The sequence below is a fragment of the Canis lupus genome, chromosome 4 (assembly GCF_048164855.1).
Source record: "Canis lupus baileyi chromosome 4, mCanLup2.hap1, whole genome shotgun sequence".
Lineage (NCBI taxonomy): Eukaryota > Metazoa > Chordata > Mammalia > Carnivora > Canidae > Canis > Canis lupus.
The window spans coordinates 48,746,335-48,766,929 of NC_132841.1; the positions used below are offsets into that span (position 1 = coordinate 48,746,335).

At 35.3% G+C, this 20,595-nt stretch overlaps 1 long non-coding RNA gene across 13 annotated transcripts in view; it reads left to right on the forward strand.

Moving 5' to 3' along the window:
* Positions 1 to 18,627, forward strand: part of LOC140632342 (uncharacterized) — a 227,227-nt gene extending 208,600 nt beyond the window's left edge. For all 13 annotated transcript variants that reach the window (XR_012029869.1, XR_012029870.1, XR_012029867.1 and 10 more), the window contains 2 exons: positions 15,396 to 15,544; positions 18,176 to 18,627. This is a non-coding gene — a long non-coding RNA (uncharacterized lncRNA). The remainder of the gene's footprint in view (positions 1 to 15,395; positions 15,545 to 18,175) is intronic.
* Positions 18,628 to 20,595: the final 1,968 nt, after the last annotated feature.

Consider the following 20,595-nt stretch of genomic DNA (forward strand, 5'->3'; position numbering starts at 1 on the left):
ATGGAGACAATGCCTTCATAAACTGTCACAGCCACAAACAATGTCAACAGCTGTGTGAGATTGAACTGCTGAGTCACTAGAGCCATTTTTGTTTAGCAAAGCGCTGCATGCTTCATCTCATGCTGCTTTTATCTCTCAAATTGTGATACATAGTTCATCCTAAAACATTCTTTAATTCCTGACCAGAAACCTACATGTGCATGTACAGTTTATGTGCTGTGAAGAAAACAACAGATAGGTCCTCTGAGGCAGTAGAACTGTTTTCTGGCACTGACTGTTTCACTTCCTAGCATTAAATTTTAAAACAGGAAGCCACTGGGGCACCCTAATGGTTCAATTGGTTAAATGTCTGCCTTTGGCTCAGGTCATAATCCCAGGGTCCTGGGATCAAGTCCCACATCAGGCTTCCTGCTCAGTGAAAAGTTTGCTTCTCCCTCTGCCCCTGCTCGTGATCTCACTCTCTCTCTCTCTCTCTCTCTAAAAAAAAAAACAAAACAAAACAAAAAAAAACACTTAAAAAAAAAAAAGAGATAAAATAGGAGGCTATTACTGAAGTGGCTTTAATGCCACCATTGACTATGTAAGCAAGCCAAAATCTAAGCCTGTAAGTGCCTCAAGGTTCCAAAATCAAGATGCTAAGGACAACCAATCACAAATAGCCAACTAGTCTTTCCCTAAGTTATAGCCAATCAAATAATTTCCTTTCTTTGCTACCACACGTTATCTACATAAGCATTTCCTTTGGTTCTTGTCTGCTAAGCACTTCTAACTACTTATGATTTGGTGCTAATTACAATAGATTTTTCTCAAAAAACCTTAAAATTTTGAATATGCCTCAGTTTATCTTTTAACACTGGATATAGTAAAAAAAAAAAAAAAAAGTCACAAATTTTCTCTCTTGGCTTCTTCCTTTTTAAAGCCTGAACAATGGAGCACCTAGGTAGCTCAGTTAGTTAAACATTGGACTCTTGATTTCAGCTCAGGTCATGATCTCAGAGTCCCAAGATGGAGCCTTTCCATGAGCCCCAGGTAGAGCCCTGTGCTGAACGTAGAACCTACTTAAGATTCTCACTCTCTGTCCTCCCTCTGCCACCATCCTCCACTTGTGTAGGCCATGTGTGCACTCTCTCTACTTAAAAACAAAACAACACCTGAATAATAATTCTTATTCTTGTGATGTCACATTACTGTGTATCAATCATGATCATGTCAGTAAAAGCACTGAATGGAGAGATACATCCATATTTTCTCAACCCACTGTTTTACCTCCCTGTTTGGCTTGGCTTCATTTGCCAAGGGTCCCATGAAAGCTTCCTTACTTCTCTCCCATTCTGCAGCCAAACCCTCTACAGTTCACTGTGGACTGCTGATTTGTGAATCTTCCTAAATCATGCACATAAAAGCATTTGTTCTCTACTTTTAAAACTTCCTAGTTTCTGACATGGTAATGCTTACTATCCTTTATTTAACATTTGAAACTCCTTACAACTAGGTCCAGTATGAACCTTCTTTAGTTGATCTGAATTTATGGCAGCTGCTCTGTGCACAGTAATTTTTGTTCTGTGTCTCTATATGTGCTATTTCATCTGCCTGGAATGCTTTTCTTACCCTCCATTTCCATTTGCCTGGGATGCATTTTTTACCCACCTTTTCCATTATAGGCTTTTTAGTTCTTTTTTTAAAGCCCAGCTGAAATGTTAACATTATCTATATTTTGCTAACCCTCTGACCCAGTATTAATACCTTTTTCCTTGTGCTCCTCTAATACCTAGCGATTTCAAAACCTATCTTTGATACTTATGCTTCCACTCAGTGTAGAGATTTATATACCTGATTTTATATATTAAGGTATTTGTTTCTTTCAAATTTTAATGTTTCTGAAATTGAGGTTTATCTTAAAAGTTCTCTCTATACTTAATGATTTTCCTTTTCCCATAAAATTATCATTCTAATTTAACTTAAATTGATGGTGTCTTATGTTGAATGAATGTAGTCTATGTCTCGTGTTTCTTTGCTGTAATGTAAGTTTCTTGGGTGGTGAGGATCATGTCTTACACAATTTTCTATTTTTCACAGCTCCTTGCACATAATAGGTAATCAATAAATGCTTTTAAAAGGAATGGAATATATAAAATGGTATAAAAATGAAAGATATGATATACTGCCCCTGAGCTGTGTGTGAAATGAGATCCTGCACTTTAAAAGTTCTCTGGGAGTTCAAATCATAAATCCTCCATTCTTTGTATCATTCATGCCTATTGTACACCTGTCATGATTTACTAGGCGAGATATGAGGTGTATTGTCTCTCATGATGTTTTGAGCATAATCTGTTTATTTTTTCTCTGATATCTGGCTACTGCATTAATTTTTATGCCAGACTGCTTAAGTAGGCAATAATACCTTTTGCCTTGCTTTATTTTATTTCAGCAATCTTGCTCAGCCAGCAGGGAGGCCTATTGGTAGCTTTCTTGGAATCTATTTACCACAAATCCTATTTACTGAGTATAACACTTTGCTGAAAGTCATCCAAACAATTTTGGATTCTTCTTCCTGGCCCTAAATTGGAAGAAACATCAATTCAAATAGTTTCAAATTGATTTCCAATTATTTCTGTGCTTAGAGCATTGAGAGATTTACCTGGAAAGTTTAATATTCTTCTGTTTTGTACTTTAAGTTTTTTCCTCCTTTTTTTTTTTAAAGGACTTAAATGTTCCAGAAATTATCTTCACTTGATCTTTGAATCAAAGCATCTCTTTATTACTTCTCTTTCCCTCCTTGGATTATTCTGATTTTTGAAGGATAGAGACAAAATAAAAATATAAGCAGCACACCCTTGCAGTGACTTTCAGTTTTGATCATGCTTTCTAATTAATCTCTGACTAGTTAGCAAAAATAATTATGGCAGCTAATATTTTATGTTTAGCCTTTGTCATGTACTGTGGGAAACATATTATGTCAATTATCTTACTTAATCTTTACAGTAAACATATGAGCAAGAATTATTATTATTATTTCTGCCAGATGTAAGCCAGATAATATCACTTCTCAAGATCGTCTAATAACTTCTTCTTACTTTGAAGGTCCTTGCTATGAACTAAAGGGCTTTTATGGCCTGTTCCCCTACTGGGATCTCATTACTTCCCTGACTTCATCTTCTATCACTCTATTTTTCACCTCTCTGCTCTAGCTCCTCATTTCTTGTCAGGCATGGTCGCCTCAGGGCCTTTGCACTTGCCATCTGTGGAGCACTCCTTCCCTCCATGGATATCAGCCTGACTTGTTTTCTTGCTTTCTTCAGGTTATTACCAAGGCCATCTTCTTGGTGGCATCTTATCTCGCTCTATCTAAAATATCTAATATGTACCTAATTCCTCTCTAATAGTTCATATCCCATTCTCTGCTTTATTTTATTTTTCTTTCTACATTTATCATGTTCTAATATGTTGTATATTTGTCCTTTTTATTGCTTCCTTTACTTGAAAGTATGAAGGCAGGGCCTGTAGCCTCTTCTGTTGGCTTCTATCTTGCATTCCCCAGCCCTAGAATGTTGCACACAATAAGTATCTGTTGAATGAATAAATGTATGAAGCAGAGATGTTAAGTAATTTAAGATCTTTCGCTAGTAGTTTGTGGAGCTAAGATTTAACACAGACCGTTTTATTTTTTCACATTTAACTTTTGAATATATTTCAGGAATTTGTTATATAAAAAATGGAAGGTTGCCTGTAGCTTCTCTGTAAGTAATGCATCTACATTATATCGTTTGACAAAGTAGACCAAGACTTTTTGTTCACAGTTGATGTGGTAGATTCCTAAATGCTTTCTGGAAGCATTGTTAGATACATAATGCATATGAGTTGTCTTCTCTGAGATTATTTTTTAATTGAAATGTGTCCATAATCTTGTCATTTCTGAACTGCCAAATTATACTGCAGTCTGTTGATCAAGATTGATTCTGAGCATGTGGGACACATTTTAAACAAGAAAGAATCTTGTTTGTTGTTTGTAATGTGATGGCTAATGCACTGGAAACAGATTGCATGGGCATTAAACTTCTGTCCACACATCTATGTTCAACAAACCAAACAGTAAATATTTGCCTTGATGATTGCTTTTGCTGAAGGGGTGCAAACTGCCATGGCTCCAATTTTTTGGTATTCTTGTTCTTTTCTTTTTTTTTTTTTAGAACTTTGACTTGAATATAAACATTGGCAAAGAAATTATGTTCTTTTACTACACATTTTGGGAGACTGGTATGGTGATATGCTTCTCAAACAGAAGCTAGAGTATAATCAGTCTGCTAATAGGAGCAGAAAGTAATTTCTTAAAATGATCCTACAGCCACCTTGCTAATGTTGAGGATGATTTGAGCTGACTGATTTGATTGCTGCTTCCTTCCTATAAGAGGTCTCAAAGAATGAAATAGCCTATATATGTAATTTAGGTTTCCATGATTTCCAGCAACCTAATGATGCACAGAAAGCTGAAATAAAATTCCCACTTTTTCCCAGATAGAATATACACATCTAAACACCTGTCTTATAGAGAAGAAGGATATTATAGTTGATGGGAAGATGATAGCTTAATGCCTGTTTGGTGGTTTGATTTTCTAATAGATTATTTGAAAATTGTCCAGCTTGTGCTGTAGGGACCTATTAATATCTTTGTAAATAGCTTCAGGATAGGAGCGGCATCTTAGCCTAGTTTTCCAGATAGTACTTCCTATACTATACTGATACTATACTATAATTTTATAGTTCCAGACAAATATTTGAGTGATTTATATTTGAAGCACAGTCTGTAATTCAATAACACTATAAAATATCCTTTCTTTTCTCAATTTTTCATATACCATAGTAGTCTCTGATTCTCTTTGATTCTCTCCCTTTACTTTTTGTCCTATGAAGCCCCAGACTGTGTTTTCTGAAGCTTCCCCTTTCGTCCAGTCAGAATTACTATACTTCCTCTCCAAACTTAGACTGATTAAAAGGTCTTGGGGACTAGGCTTACCAAGAAAACTCCCTTTGAAAGGGATCAGAGAAGAAGGAAGGGAAAAAGGGTGAGCAAAAAAGACAAAATCTGTTTTAACTGGAGATTGTGTAAGAAGTCTAGGGTTAATCAAATGTTAAATTTCTTATATCTCCATCAGAATAATTTTAACCTAGGGTCAGGCCTATTAATATTAGTGGCTCCATAATGGCCCAGCCAGATAGTGTGTGTTCATGAGTGATTCAGAGAGTGTGTGTTAATGAGTGATTCAGAGATACGAAAATAGACATTGGGAAGGTATAATTTTGACTTTCATACATGAAAGCCAATATATTACAACAGTCATTAATTTTCAGTCATTCTGAAGGTAAAATTTAAAGATTACCATTTGTGCGGACTCTATACTGAAATCATAATTGGGATGATGGGAGTTTCCCTTTCTTTCTTTTGGAGCATCTTCATCCTCCTTTCTATTGTTATCTCCGAGCTCCTGAAAGACTGTATACATGGAGTTTTTGAACAGGTGGGCTTCTTTACGAACTTGGTGCGTAGAGCTAGATGGCTTAGAAGAAACGCTGAAGTTTCTTTTTACTTTTCTTCCTAGAATCTTAAGCTAGTTATAGAAGGTTAACTTCTTTCTTAGCTTCTAAAACCTGCCTGATCCATCTTGGTTCTCACTATATATTTATAGATACATACTGAGCTTCTATTATGTTCCAACCACTGCACTAGGTTAAGGTTTTATCCATGATGTGTTTATACCAGAATTTCCCTTTTAGGGGATCCCTGGGTGGCTCAGTGGTTTGGGCCCTGGGGTCCCGGGATTGGGTCCCGTGTCGGGCTCGCTGCGTGGAGCCCGTTTCTCCCTCTGCCTGTAACTCTGCCTCTCTCTCTCTCTCTCTCTCTCTCTGTCATGAATGAATAAATAAAATCTTAAAAAAAAAAGAATTTTGCTTTTAGACTCAGAACCAGTGTTCAGCAGAATGTACCCTTAACTCACAACTTTGATAAAATATGCTTGTCCAAGTCTTTATCTTTAAAATCCTCCTAAAAATAGATAAATGGTAACTAAAGGGCTAATCTCTCCTCCCTGTCTCTCCAGCTTATAATATCTTCATTTGTGAAAAAGTGCCTGTAATGTTCTTTGTTTCTAGGGTATGTGTTAAATTTCCATATTTATTTTTGTTTTGTGAATGTGTATTGCTTTTATCATTCCAAATTTTTGCCCTCTTTTGGGGCAAAGAGCAGGAATGTGTATATAAGGAGTGGTGGTGGTGGTAAAGGACAAAATTATAACATGAAGATTTACTTGCACCATGAAATCAGTCTGTTTCTTGTAGTCTTAATTTGGGTACCCCCAGAAGCAGATCCTGAGACATGGATTCACATACAAATAAATACAAGTAGGGAAGTAGGGAAGAGACATGGGGAAGTGAGGTAGCCGATGTAGGAAGCACTATCAAGGCAACTACTGCTACTGGTGACCAGATATTAACACCTCTGGGAAATTCTGAAAAATTGTGTAAAGCACATACTTTGCCTGTGGGGTGAGCAAGCTGTGCATTTATATAGCAATTCCATTCAGTTGGTTTAGACTCCTCCCTGGGGTAGAGGCATTAGTTCCTTGGCACCTTGGGCCTGCTGGATATAGGCATGGCAGCCTTCCAAGGCTTCAGAGACTTGGCCAAGGGATATAGATACTGACAGTTGGTATTTGTGCAGGACCAACCTGAAGTAACAAGACCCAAGGGATATGGGCTGGGAACCAACAGCATCTGCTAAAGACTGATAGTCTACAATTTTCATGATTCCCAGTTCTTTGGCACATGGAAAGCATATTTCTTGGCCTATTTTTGGTACTCTAAAGTTTACTTCTTATTCTTTTCAGTAAATATAATTTCTGCATTGCAAAACAACTTTTGACATCTTCAAAAACAACTTTTTGAGATCCTTTCTGAAAGCATAATTTGTCATCAATGAAAAGATTATTTGAAAACTAGTCTTATCAAGGAGTGCTTTAGGGTGTCGTGTATTTGATCAAAACTATTTTAATAAAGTCTATTATAACCTTGGCTATTTGTGATTTTTTTACGTTTTTAATGCTTAGATAGACATATTTTAAGCAGCCTACAGGATTATAAAATAAACATACAGATTATGTAATCAGGCCCTTTGTCACCCAGTAGCTACTCAGCAGATGAGGAAACTAAGTTTTAGTGAGAACCACTTGCTTAAAGTTGTGAAAATAGTCTTTTCTTTTTATAACCCTAGAGAGAAACTCTGGGTCCATTGTAAAATGTCTTATTATTCTAGAACTGAGGATTATATTATAAGCTTCTGGAACTAATGTGAAGTTCTCTGCACCTAGAGTTATTGGCCATTATCTTGAAGTTAAACCACTTATTCCTAGCATTCCTTTTCTCCTTGAGGCAGAGGTACCATAATGATAGGGTTTCCTTATCCCGATGTTTCATACATATTGTTGAAATGATGCACATATTTTTTTCAACATAGGCTTTACTTTATCACCTGTATCCTCCTTGGAACCAGTCTGTTGGTCCCATTTTACATTGAACACCCTGCTTTGATGCTTGGGTTTTTATTAATTTTGCTTCCAGAAAAGTCTCTGTATTGACTTCAATTATAGAGATTTATTATTAAAACTGAAAGGAATAAAGTATAAAAGCAATTGGAAATACTTTAAATTCTTCCCCACTGATTCCTATTAAATATTTAAAAAGCATAGGAAAGCAACATAAATTGAATACCTAGACATTCAAATATGGATTTTTTTCTTTTAAGATTTTATTTAAATTCAAGTTAGTTATCATATAGCATAGTAGTTTCAGGGGTGGAATTTAGGGATTCCTCACTTGCATATAACACCCAGTGCTCATTACAATGCCCTCTTTAATGCCCACCACCCATTGACCCCATCCCTCACCCATCTCACCTCTAGCAACCCTTAGTTTGTTCCCTAGAGTTAGGAGTCTTTTATGGTTTGCCTCCCTTTCTGTTTTTATCTTATTTTCTTTTTCCTTCCCTTTCCCTATGTTCATATGTTTTGTTTCTTAAATTCCACATATGAGTGAAATCATATGGCATTTACCTTTCTCTGACTGACTTATTTTGCTTAGCATACTATACTCTAGTTCCATCCATGTCATTTTAAATAGGAAAATTTCATTCTTTTTTGATGGCTGAGTAATATTCCATTATATGTATATCAATCACATCTTCTTTATCCATTCATCAGTCAATTGACATTTGGGCTCTTTCTGTATTTTGGCTATTGTGGATAATGCTGCTATAAACACTGGGGTGCATGTGCCCCTTCAAACTGAAATACAAATAAAAATCACAGTGATGTACAACATCACACCAGTCAGAATGGCTAAAATTAACAGCTCAGGAAACAACAGATGTTGTCAGGGATGTGGGGAAAGGGGACCCCTCTTACATGGTTGGTGGAAATGTAAATTGGTGCAGCCACTTGGGAAAGCACTGGAAGTTCCTCAAAAAAAAAAAGTTAAAAATCTGACTTTTGATTTGCTGTTCCTTGCTTCTCAGCATTGAGGCTACAGAGCCTATGAAAATTTTCTTGGAAATTCTTAAAAGTCTGCCAGAATTATTATTATTATTATTATTTTAATTTTTTTTTAAATTTTTATTTATTTATGATAGTCACACACACACACACAGAGAAGCAGAGACACAGGCAGAGGGAGAAGCAGGCTCCATGCACCGGGAGCCCAACGTGGGATTCGATCCCGGATCTCCAGGATCACGCCCTGGGCCAAAAGCAGGCGCTAAACTGCTGTGCCACCCAGGGATCCCTCTGCCAGAATTATTAATTAAAAATGTTTCCTTAGATGATTATGAATATTTTACTGTTAAGGCAAAATCTTTTTTTTTTGGAGGTGACTTTTTAAATTTGTAGTTACTAATAACTACAGTAATTTAAAATTGAAAGATGACCAAAAAGAATCTTGACAACATAGAAAGTAAGAAATGCATTCTCAGATTATTCTTGAAAGAGAAGGTAACAAACATTGCAAATTTTTTTATAAAGCAATGAAATGAAGTACATCATACCCAAACCTGCAGGTTATAGTAAGACTTATTGTCCTTATGCCTATAAAAGGATGCAAAAGTGAAACAAAAAGCCAAAATAACCAAAAAAAATAGGAAGAGGAAACTAGAGATATAAGATGTTATTTATAAATAAGAAAATAAAAATTAAAAAAATACTACAGAAGATAAATAAATGCTAATCTGTTTCTTTGGGGTTGTGGGTTCCCATTAAAACTGGTAAATCCTTTAAAGTCTATTAAGGAAAATGGTAGAGTAAAAATATGAAAATGACCAAGAGTAACACATACATGTTTGTTGAATCATGAATTGATAGAGTGCGAACTGTGTGCTGGGCATTGTACTAAGCACCTTATTTTATTTAATCTTCACAAAAGCCTTTTGAGATGGGCATTACTTTTATCCTCATTTTATATGTGAAGAATCTGAGGCTTAGAGAGATTAGAAGGAGTAACATGTGCAAGACTGCACAGCTAGAATCAAACCCAGGCATTTTGACTCTAGTGTCTTCATTCCTAACCAGTGATTGGAGATGGTTCATATTGTCTTTGTTGTAGATCTAATAGGAAACCCCAGTGTGGGTTCTATAAATCTCCCTTCTAAAAATTCTACTGTGGAATTTAAAGTACTTTTAAAGAAAATTTTCCGGGAAAATTTCTACTGGATGGCATCAAACTTTTAAAAAGTTTGTTGTAGATGTGTGGAAGTATTTCTTGGATAATCATCTGGAAATGTAGGGTATCTACTATTTGATGGGGATGGTGAACTTGAACACTTTCAGTCTCAATGTTTTGTGGTTCCTCTAGTTAACAGGAGGAATTTTGTAGAAAAGATTCTAAATTAAAAGGTATTCTCAAATGACTACAGTGATCCAAAAATCAGAAGATGACTAAAGAATTTTGACTACATGCAAAATCTGGCCATGATTCTGGAGGGATCTTAACCACTGGTGGGAATTTTAGGAACATGAATTCTTTAACGTGGGATTTCTTCCTCTACTGAGCAGTCTTTTTAGGACTACAGAATAGACTAAGATTTAGTGAGAGAGAGAAAAAAAAAAAAAATCCCACGGCCCTGGATGAGTTTCAGCTAGGAAGATTTTTTTCTAATATCACGTTATTTTTCTCTTCATACTTAATTTGCTCATTGCCTTGAACATGTACTGTTTCCAAGCCTATTCAACTGTTTGCTTTTTTTCTTGTTAATGCAGACCATGAATATGATATCTAAATCTAACTTAACAATTTGAACTTCTATTAACATCACAAATAAAGCTGGTAAACTCTCTCAGCACAACATATAAATCCTTTCAGGGGAAGGTAACGTGCTTTAAATTTAAATAGACATAAATTCCTAATATTTAAATAAGAATATTCTCCTTGGCTCCAGAACTTCAGAATATTTTTTGGTAAAATAAAGACTGTAATAATGTAGAAGCAAAGTAAAATAATTTTGAAAGGTACAAAGGATCAATTCCTTGGTCGGGTGTCTAGTGCCCAACTGGCCTCAATGAAGGGAAGTATCCAAAGGAACACTGTGGAGAGTGGTAAAACATTAAGACAAAGTAGTAAAATGAATTAATCAGTTACTAATAGGTAGGAAATATCATGGATATTAAGTCAGATATCTGAGTAAGTAATTGTTGAGTTAAAAAGAAATATTTAAGAAATTATTTTAGAGAGAGATCTTCACTGTAACATAAGCTACTTAGGTCAAATCCCTGTCTTGATTTTCCTTATGCACTTGAAGTGCTTAGGAAGAACTGGCACATAGTAGGTTCTCAAATATTTGCCTAAAGGAAGAAAAAAATACTTCTACTAGTGAGATATGTTAATGCAGAACAAACATGTCAGAGCTGAGGCAGAAAGGATTTTCTCTATTTGTTAGTATCTGCTGAGAACTAAAGTATATAATAAAATTAGTTGTTTTTTTCCTCAGGATTCTGAGTGGCTCTATGGAAAGACATAGATGTAATCGTGGGTTAGAAATTCTTTGCAACAGTAATGAAGCCAATGAAATTGGAAGATTAAAAGAGATTCACTCCTAAAGTAATATAGTCGACTTTGTTAATTAAATTATATAAATCTAATCTATGTTAAGTTTAGTGGCAAAAGCTTCTTTTTATGACATTGTCTTAGAAATCATTTAGACCACCATGACATATTAGGTTATGGAAGTGTTTTTTCAGGCCTGAGGAAATTTTAAATTTATGTTCTTTTTAGTGGAATATAGATTTTTTTTTAAGGGCAAGTAAATGTTCCTCTTAATATTCTTTCATTATGCAAAAATCAAGTCAACTGGGCATTAATCATTAGAGATTCACTTCAGTTATAACCCTAAAGTTATGCCATGGAGAATGAATGGACGGGGCAGGGTTGGGGTAGGGGGCTAGGGTTTTAGAATCCTAAATGTCACATTGCAGATGATTATTAATTCAGAATATTTATAGCTGAGTTCTCCATAATCAGAGCTCATCAGACTATTGACTATTCAAGAGCTAAGTAATTAAAAGGAAGAAGTCAACATCACAAGTTAAATTTACCTAAAATCCATAATTATTTTGGCTCAAGTTATTAGCTTTTGTGACTTCCTGGGATATAATTTATGGATCCCACAATCATATATTTATTGACTTGCTAGACTTTTTCAAGTAAATGTATTTTCTAACAAATTTCAGATGTAGATAGGGTCAGTTTCAGATGATACTACTGGAATAATTTGTCCTTGGAAGGAAATCTTAGCCAAAAAATTAATAATTCAACATTTAACCATAAAAATGATATTTCAGTGAATGACTTTAAGGTGTTTTGTTTTGTTTTGTTTTTGACTTTAAGGTTTTTAGGAAAACATTGTTATACACATTTACAATTTACAATTTAAAGCACAATGGAAAGAATTGGGATAAAGTACCAGTAAACAAAATCCACATTTAATAAATTGCTTAAAGTTGTACTGTAGATGTTGGCATCTGCATAGTTTGATTTCAGTGACTATAATATTTTCAGAGAGTCCAATGGATAGATTTTAGCTTTAACTTTAATAAAGATGGTTTGCAGAAATTAATCCATAGGAATTGTGGTTTTTAGGTTTTTAGCCTCTTCATGAAAAATCCCAGAATCTTTGCTCTGAATCATCTACCTATTTAAAAGAGTTTGCTTAATGAAGGGCTATGCCAGCACCATGACTAGCTAGATCTGAAGGCCAGTTAAGGCTTGGTGAAAGGAAAATCTTTTTACCAAAATTGATATTCAATTAGCTTGGAGTCTGTTTGATTTAGGTCAGGTAAGAAACAAGTTTCGTTGATAATTTTTTCTTTAGTTTATTATTTGAATGTCTTTTTTGAAATTAATTTAGTTATGTATGCTTACTGTGTCAATTAAAAAATGAAGTAGAGATGGATGAAAGGAGAGGTTATTTTTCCACTCTCCTCTTTTCCCACCTTAATCAATCTTTTTTTTAAATAAATTTATTTCTTATTGGTGTTCAATTTACCAACATACAGAATAACACCCAGTGCTCATCCCGTCAAGTGACCCCCTCAGTGCCCGTCACCCATTCACCCCCACCCCCTGCTCTCCTCCCCTTCCACCACCCCTAGTTCATTTCCCAGAGTTAGGAGTCTTCATGTTCTATATCCCTTTCTGATATTTCCCACACATTTCTTCTCCCTTCCCTTATATTCCCTTTCACTATTATTTATATTCCCCAAATAAATGAGAACATATAATGTTTGTCCTTCTCCGATTGACTTACTTCACTCAGCATAATACCCTCCAGTTCCCACCTTAATCAATCTTAATGGCAGCAGGTGTATCATTCTACAACTTCTGCCTTCTTATAAAAAAGTATGAGTACATGTCAAAAATGTGTACTTTATCAATGTTCCTTTCTATAAAAATGCATCACATTAAATATATTACCCTGAAATTTAAAATATTCATTTAACAACATGAATAGATTTCTCATGACAATCGATACAGATCTAACCATGTATCAGAACTGCCTGGATGACTTGGTAAGACATATTACTCCAAGGAGATTCCCATATGGTAGATCTGGGGGGGGGGGGGCGGTTGCAAAGAATATGCTTTTCTAGCAAGTTCCTGGGTGATGATGAGGCTGCTGGTCAAAGGCCAGGCTTTGAGAGTCTTTGGTCTATTCTTTATAGAAGAATAGGTGTCCATAGGTATGGATTCTTGCAAAGAGTAGAAGTGTTGTATTTTATCTAACCATTTCCCCTGTTGATGACCCTTTATTTTTCCTTATTTTGCCACAATAAAATACTGTTCCAATAGACATCTTTGTTCATATAACACAAGGATTTTTATTTCTATAGGATAGATTCCAAAATTGAGATTAATGGGTTAAGGGTGGTAGGCATTTACAATTTTAATAGTTATTTTCCAAAATGGGTCATTACAATTCATTAATTATGACATATCAGAGATTATATCTCCATATCCTCATAAGCGATTCTTACTGTGTTATTCTATATGAGATGAGTGAAAAATGGCATCTCATTGTTTTTTCAGATTTTAATTTAAATTCTAGTTAGTTAACATATAGTGTAATATGGGTTTCAAGAATAGAATTTAGTGATTCATCACTTATGTATAACACCCAGTGCTCATAATAACAAGTGCTGTTGTTTTAATTTGCATTTTCCTAAGTTGTAAGGGATTAAGAGAATTCTTGTATATTTATTAACTACTAGAATTTCCACTTTGCCCATATTTCCTTTAGTTACTTTTCTTTTTCCTAATTATTTCTAGAGATCTTTTTATATAAGAAATATTAGCCCTTTTATGACATAAACATTGAAAATATTTCCCTCAGACTCCCATTTCACTTTGAACAGTTTATGACATATTTGGCATGAAAAATCCTTAATTTTTATGTAATGAAATATTACATAGGTCTTTAGGTCTTCTATCTTGCTTAAAAGAATCTTGTATAATGCAATGTTATACAAATATTCTTCTAATATTTCTTATAATGTTTTAACTATTTTGTATTTTGCATCTAAATCATTATTGCACCTGGAATTAACTTTAAAATATCATATGAAATTGGGGTACTGTGCCAGCCTTCTCCCCACTTCAGGGACTAGGGGCATTTTTCTCTTCTGTATAATTCTTTGTGGGCTTTCCGGGTCAGTAGGGCCACATGCAGCAAGTAAACAGGTGCAGTCTTTATGGAAGAGGAACCCAGGCACCTGCTCGCTGATTTCCCTCACAACCAAAAAACCTGGATCATCATCAGAGACTCCAAACATAGGTATGCCCTATCCTCTGGATGGAACCACTTAGCTTAGGACAGACACCAAAGAAAATAGTTTCTAATTGATACTTGGTCCCAAAAGACACCTTAGAAGTGTCCTATGTTCTGTTCACCATGCCTCCCATCCAAGTATGGTATTACTTAGAAAGGGTATTTGGAGTAAATCAGGAGTCTGTGTTCAAGCTGCCCTAACTCAGAATACAAACAATACACAATTAATACAAGTTTATACTCACTGAGGATGAAAAAGTAAATAGAAATTAGCAAAGAGAAGGTAGGAAAAATCACTTGTTTCAGTCCCCCAGAGACAAACACTTCTAGCCTCTTACTGAATATCTTTTCAGAGTATATAAATAAATATATAAAGAGAAGTAAATACATGAATTTAAAAATATTACTTTCTGTGCTGTTTTTAATCTTCTCCCCTACTTTTTGGACATTTGGGTTGCTTCCAATTCTTTGATGTCCTATATGCATTGAGATAAACATCACTTTCATCACATTTTTGTGAAGATTTACTATTATTTCTTTATTGTAAATTCCTAGAATGCTAGTGGCCTGATCAAGGTGCATATTCATATTTAAAATGTTTCCAAATTGCCTTCTAGGAAAATTCTGAAGTTTATACTTCTCCCAGCCACACATGAGAATGCCTGTCAGTTCATAACCCTCCAGGAAAAAAAAAAAAAAAGGTTGTATGACTAAGCACCAACTCAGTTTCTCTTTAAAGACCACTTATTCCTTCTATGGAAGATATTTTATTTTTATTATTTGGATGCTCAGGATTGATTTTTCTTTTTATGAGTAAAAAGGATTTTAGTTCTCCACTCCTTAGGAGTACGTTTCACATTGGAGTAAACTACTTCCATCTGCTCCAGGACTGGACTCTTGTGAACACATCAATACATATTATATTCTCATCCTCTATGACTGAGCAAGCCAGGTTTGTATCAATTTTGGGAAGTTACTACAGTGAGAGAAAAGTTCTCTCTCTCAGTCTTCACTGGCTCTTCAATTGTCTGTCTTTCCCTAGGATTTTGAAAACAACAAAGAAAATGATGTCAGAGAAAAGGAGGGACAGATGAGAAAGACAAGGACAGGAGGGGCAGGATACATCTAGCTGAGCCTGAAGCAAGAACTATTGCTAGAATTTTTACTAACATGAGCCAATCACTTTTTTTGGTGAGTGTAACTAACTTTAACTCCTCTTAAAAGACACTGATACAGCTATTTATTTTCTATTTTATAATCATTACTCAATTATTTAGAATATATTTTTAAGCTTTAAAATTAAAAATAATTCTGTTAGTTATTACAAATAATTTGAAAGCAAATAAACATGTTTGTAATTTTCTTAGCATTTACTATTACAAAACATTTGCTATTACAAACAGGTTATTGCAGGTAAGTCATTCGTCTCCTTGACAAAGTAGAGAAGAGAGGTAAGAGAAGACTGTTGTTTCCATTCCTTTTTCACCTTTGAGCTGTGGCTATTGTACTAGCAATCTAATGTTGACAAATGATTTGGGTTTCCTGGTCACCTCATTATCACATTAATGATGTCAGACACTGAAAAGAAAGTAGAGAAATCACTTGTCTTATCATCTAATGTCTTTTCATTAGGCATCCAGTCAAGGGATTTTAAAGACATTGGCATTGACAGCTAACAGGCAGTTGATATTAATTCTGCTGAAAGCAATTATGAAGCAGCCAGTTTCCAAACAACCTGGCAATAACCTGGTGGAACCTCAAATGGGAGGGTGCTGGAATCTTTTAAAATTAAACTTACTTTTTGCTTGGTTGGAATTGCTTTAATTCAGGGGTAGTGAGAGCGGGCAGAGGTTGGGGAGGAGACAGATTGGGTTTCAATCATTTATCAATGTTTTAATTATTTTTCAGGGAAGTTCCTTAGCAGGTTGGAGGATAATATTATTGTTTGAAAAGGTAACCATTAACTCCGGGATGATATCTATTTACACAACCCATTCCTAGGCTTGGGACTCCCAAATTTATTATTGGAGCTAATATAAAAACGGGATCACAGCTATTGTAGGAATGACCAAGGGTTACATCCTGGGATAAGATTAATAGCTTAATGTTAAAGAGAAGTTGACAACCCTACTGCAACACAGAATATTTTCTCTGATGAATTCCAACAAGAAATTTGAACTTTGGGTCAGTGCAGCATGAGGCTGATAAGGTAAAGACCTGGTTTAATTTGATTAGAGATGGATGAGTACAGAAATGCTAAAACATACCTCAGTGTAGCATTAAATGAAGTACTGAGAGCTAATTTTCAACAAAGGTATATAGCTCCCACTGAAACATGTAAAGTTTGTATTGCATGTATCTTTGATTTTATTGACTTATGTGACTAGGAAGCAATAACAAATGAAAGACACTGGAGTTATTTTCTAATTACAGTTGACCCTTAAACAACAGGGGTTTGAATTACGCAGGTCCACTTACATGTGGATTTTTTTGATATGTATAGTACTATAAATGGATTTCCTTTTCCTTATGATTTTCTTAGTATTTTCTTTTTTTAGCTTACTTTTTTTTATAAGATTATAGTATATAATACATATAACATACAAAATATTTGCTAATATGTTATTGGTAAAGCTTCCAGTCAACAATAGGCTATTAGTTAAGTTTTGGGGGAGTCAAAGCTGATATGTAGATTTTCAACTATGTGGGTGGGGAGCACTGGCAGCCACAACCCCAGCATTGTTCAAGAGTCACCTGTATAGTGATCAGCATTTTGGTTAAATTGTTTTGTATCTTATTCTACGAGAAAGTGTTTATGATATGTCAAGTATTGTATTGGGCACATATCATTACTGAAGAAACAAAATCTTTAATTTTTCTTCCTTGGAAAACCATTGTAGTCTTAATTCATTCATTCCTTAACAAATATTCAAGACATGCTTATAGAAAATAAGAATCTAACAATAAACATGATATATAGAATCCTGTCCCCATAGAATGTACATTCTTGTAGGGATAAAAAGACAATAAGCAAATAAACTAGATTTTTAGATAGGAATAAGAAATGTGAAAAACAAAAAGAGTTACCAAGGGTATGAGGTTAGATTGTTCAGTTAAGAACATTTCTCTGAAAAGTTTAATATTTGGGCTGAAATAAGAAAGTAACTGTAAGAAGAAGTAACTCTGTTAAGAAGGAGTAACTGTGAAGACTGGGTGAAGGAAGAGTATTTCATGTAGAGGAAAGTGAGTGCAAGGTCAGAAGTGATTGAAATTTTGAGGCATGGTTGTAGGATAGGAGCCTTAAGAGATAGGTTAAGTCCAGTTTATGCAGTCTATGGCTAGGAGATTGCACTTGATACTTAGCATAATTTATCTACTTCGTGGTAGTCCTTTCCTTTCTTTAAAATAGAGATAACATTATGACAAAGAATTTAATATTGTTCTTATAAGGGTTGTGTCAGATTATATTTTCAACTGAGAAGTATAGGAATACCTACATGGGGATCCCTGGGTGGCGCAGCAGTTTGGTGCCTGCCTTTGGCCCAAGGCGCAATCCTGGAGACTCGGGATCGAATCCCACGTCGGGCTCCCGGTGAATGGGGCCTGCTTCTCCCTCTGCCTATGTCTCTGCCTCTGCGTGACTATCATAAATAAATAAAAAAAAATAAAAAAAAGGAATACCTACATGTTTGATGTCACTGTCCTAGCTAATGTGAATAAATCTAGTTATATCTCATATCATATTACAGAGATAATATGTCACGATAATATTGGTAGCACAACTTAATCACCAATGAACACTGACTTTTTTTTTTCTTTCAGACTTTTAACCATCTATCCAAAGTCACACAAGACTGCAATATGGAGGCCAACTCAAGGGATTTTGGGAGATCTTTCTGCTCCATTAAAATTTTGAGAAACATATTTTGGCTTCTGGAAATTTCTGAAAAATTCCTCAAAATTATGGTTTCCGTACTTTACCTCAGGGTTCTTTCCTAACTTTTTAAGATGGATTGAGAAATTAGAGGGGGAATCCTGAGATCATTTCCCAAGAATCTTCAAAAAAGTCACCTCAGGCACTTTTTTTTTTGAATGCCGTATTTTCCAGCATCTAGTCTCAGCACAAATCTCTTGCATGTACAATAAGCGTAAATAACAAGTTCTAAAATCTTGTACTTCCCTTTAAAAGGATGGAATGCCCCTGGCGCACACAACCAATAAATACCCTTTGTAGCGCTTCCTCAGGTGCTGAATTTTGGGAAGCCAAATCCTGATCATTGTCAACATGTTCTTTTGAAGTAATGATTTATATGGTATATTGTCAGGGTTTTAATGATCAAAGGTAACAATGTTTTATTTCTTTCGTACTCTTTGTTTGAAGAAATGTAAAAACCAGCTGGTGTTAGCTGCACAGCTTGAACCGCCCACCCCCTAGGAAGAATTTACACGTTTAAAGTATTGGATTGGTTGGTAGTACTTTTATTTATTTATTTATTTATTTATTTATTTATTTATTTATTTTTTTATTTATTTATTTTTTGGTTGGTAGTACTTTTAAAATATATGCAGTTGGCTCTGTCACTGCCACTATCTCAGAGAATAGCAGCTGCCTTTGAATGAAAAGTCTACTTCTTTTTTGGCTAATACTGTAACACCCCATGGAAATCCTTATTAGCCCCTTTGAGAGAGCCTTGCATGACATTCAGTGTGCTCTGTTGTCCTATTTCCTAGGATAGAAAGGTGACCCCTCCTGCATCTGGGAGCCTGAGGCTGCCACACAAGTTTCCAAATGCTCTTCAAGTGCTACGCAGATAACAGGAGGACAAAGGTGGAGCTAGAATTTAGAGAGTAGTAGGTGCTGACAATAGACAATGTACTTAAATATCCATTACTCCCCACGGACCATGACTAAATAGTGCCGGCAAGAGAAGAACCTAAAGGGATGAATGCAGGGAATTGCACCTTGATAATTCCCTTTTTAGGGAAACCTAATGTATGGGATTCCTTGCCACAGCCTTCGTCCAAGAAATGATGCCAGGCTGAGAGGAAAGCTAACTGGTAGAGGTATATAGTTTCCCTGTAGCCTAACCTAGAGGCTTGGGAAAACGAGGTTTAAGCCATTGACATTCCTAAACTCTTTAAGTAATATCTACATAATTTTACTTATGGTTAGAGGTGGAGAGACAGAAAAAGGGTAACATCTCCCCTTTCCCAGCCTCCATTTTGAACAATTGCCTCTAGGTCTGTGGCTAGTGATGTAAGGAATAATTCCTCAATTGGGATATCTGAGTTCTTGTTTAGGGAAAATCAAGAAGTAGAGTTATGTCTAGATAAATAATGGAAATATGTGCTTTCTTAATTTTCTTTTGTGTATCTTCGTTTTGCAATTTTTCTGAGTGTGGATCACATTTCAAATGAAAAAAAAATGGTGTATTTAAAATTAAGTTCTGCATTTTCTAGCAACAATTTTCAGCTCCTGTCTTTTACTGTACTTCTTTCCCAAAGGCTTGCAAATGCAAGGATTTCAATACCTTGTCTACTTGTTTAAAAACATTCTTGAGATCCATCACAAGTAGCAGCTGTTGTAAGAACTTTCTACTCCCTTAAACACCTAATCCCCTATGACACATTCCATTTATCCTCCTTTTGTGGAGACTATAGCTTTAGCTGCCCCATGTGGTGAAACTTGCTGATTTTATTTCATTGCTCTGGATTGCTGCTCTCAGATTGCTGAAAAATGAACTTACTCCATATAGCACTAAGTTTGTTGCGTTGCTCCTTTCTGATGTTACTGTTCTGTAGTATTCCCAGTGTCTAAGGTAATGCTTTGTCTACTCAGGATAGTTCTGTTTTACTTTGTACCTGCCAACCATTTTATATTGGTAATTTGTGCAGGTCTATGCTAAAAACTCCTTTGAAGAGCAAGTAAATTACGACTGCTTTGAACTCCTCTAATCACAACTTGCTGTTTGAAATTCTGCCTGTGATTTCACTTCTGATTAAGTGTGTATCTTTGGCATAGTTATCTTTATTCTTTCTAGCTAATGAACATTTGGGTTAAAGAAGTGATCTTTTTATTTTCCATTAAAAAAATTCATTTGTTTGTGGTGCCAGGGTGGCTCAGTAGGTTAAATGTTTGTGTGCCTTAGGCTCAGGTCATGATCGCTGAGTCCTGGGATGGAGCCCTGCATCAGGCTCCCTGCTCAGTGGGGGTCTGGTTGTCCCTGTGTGTTGCCCCCTCC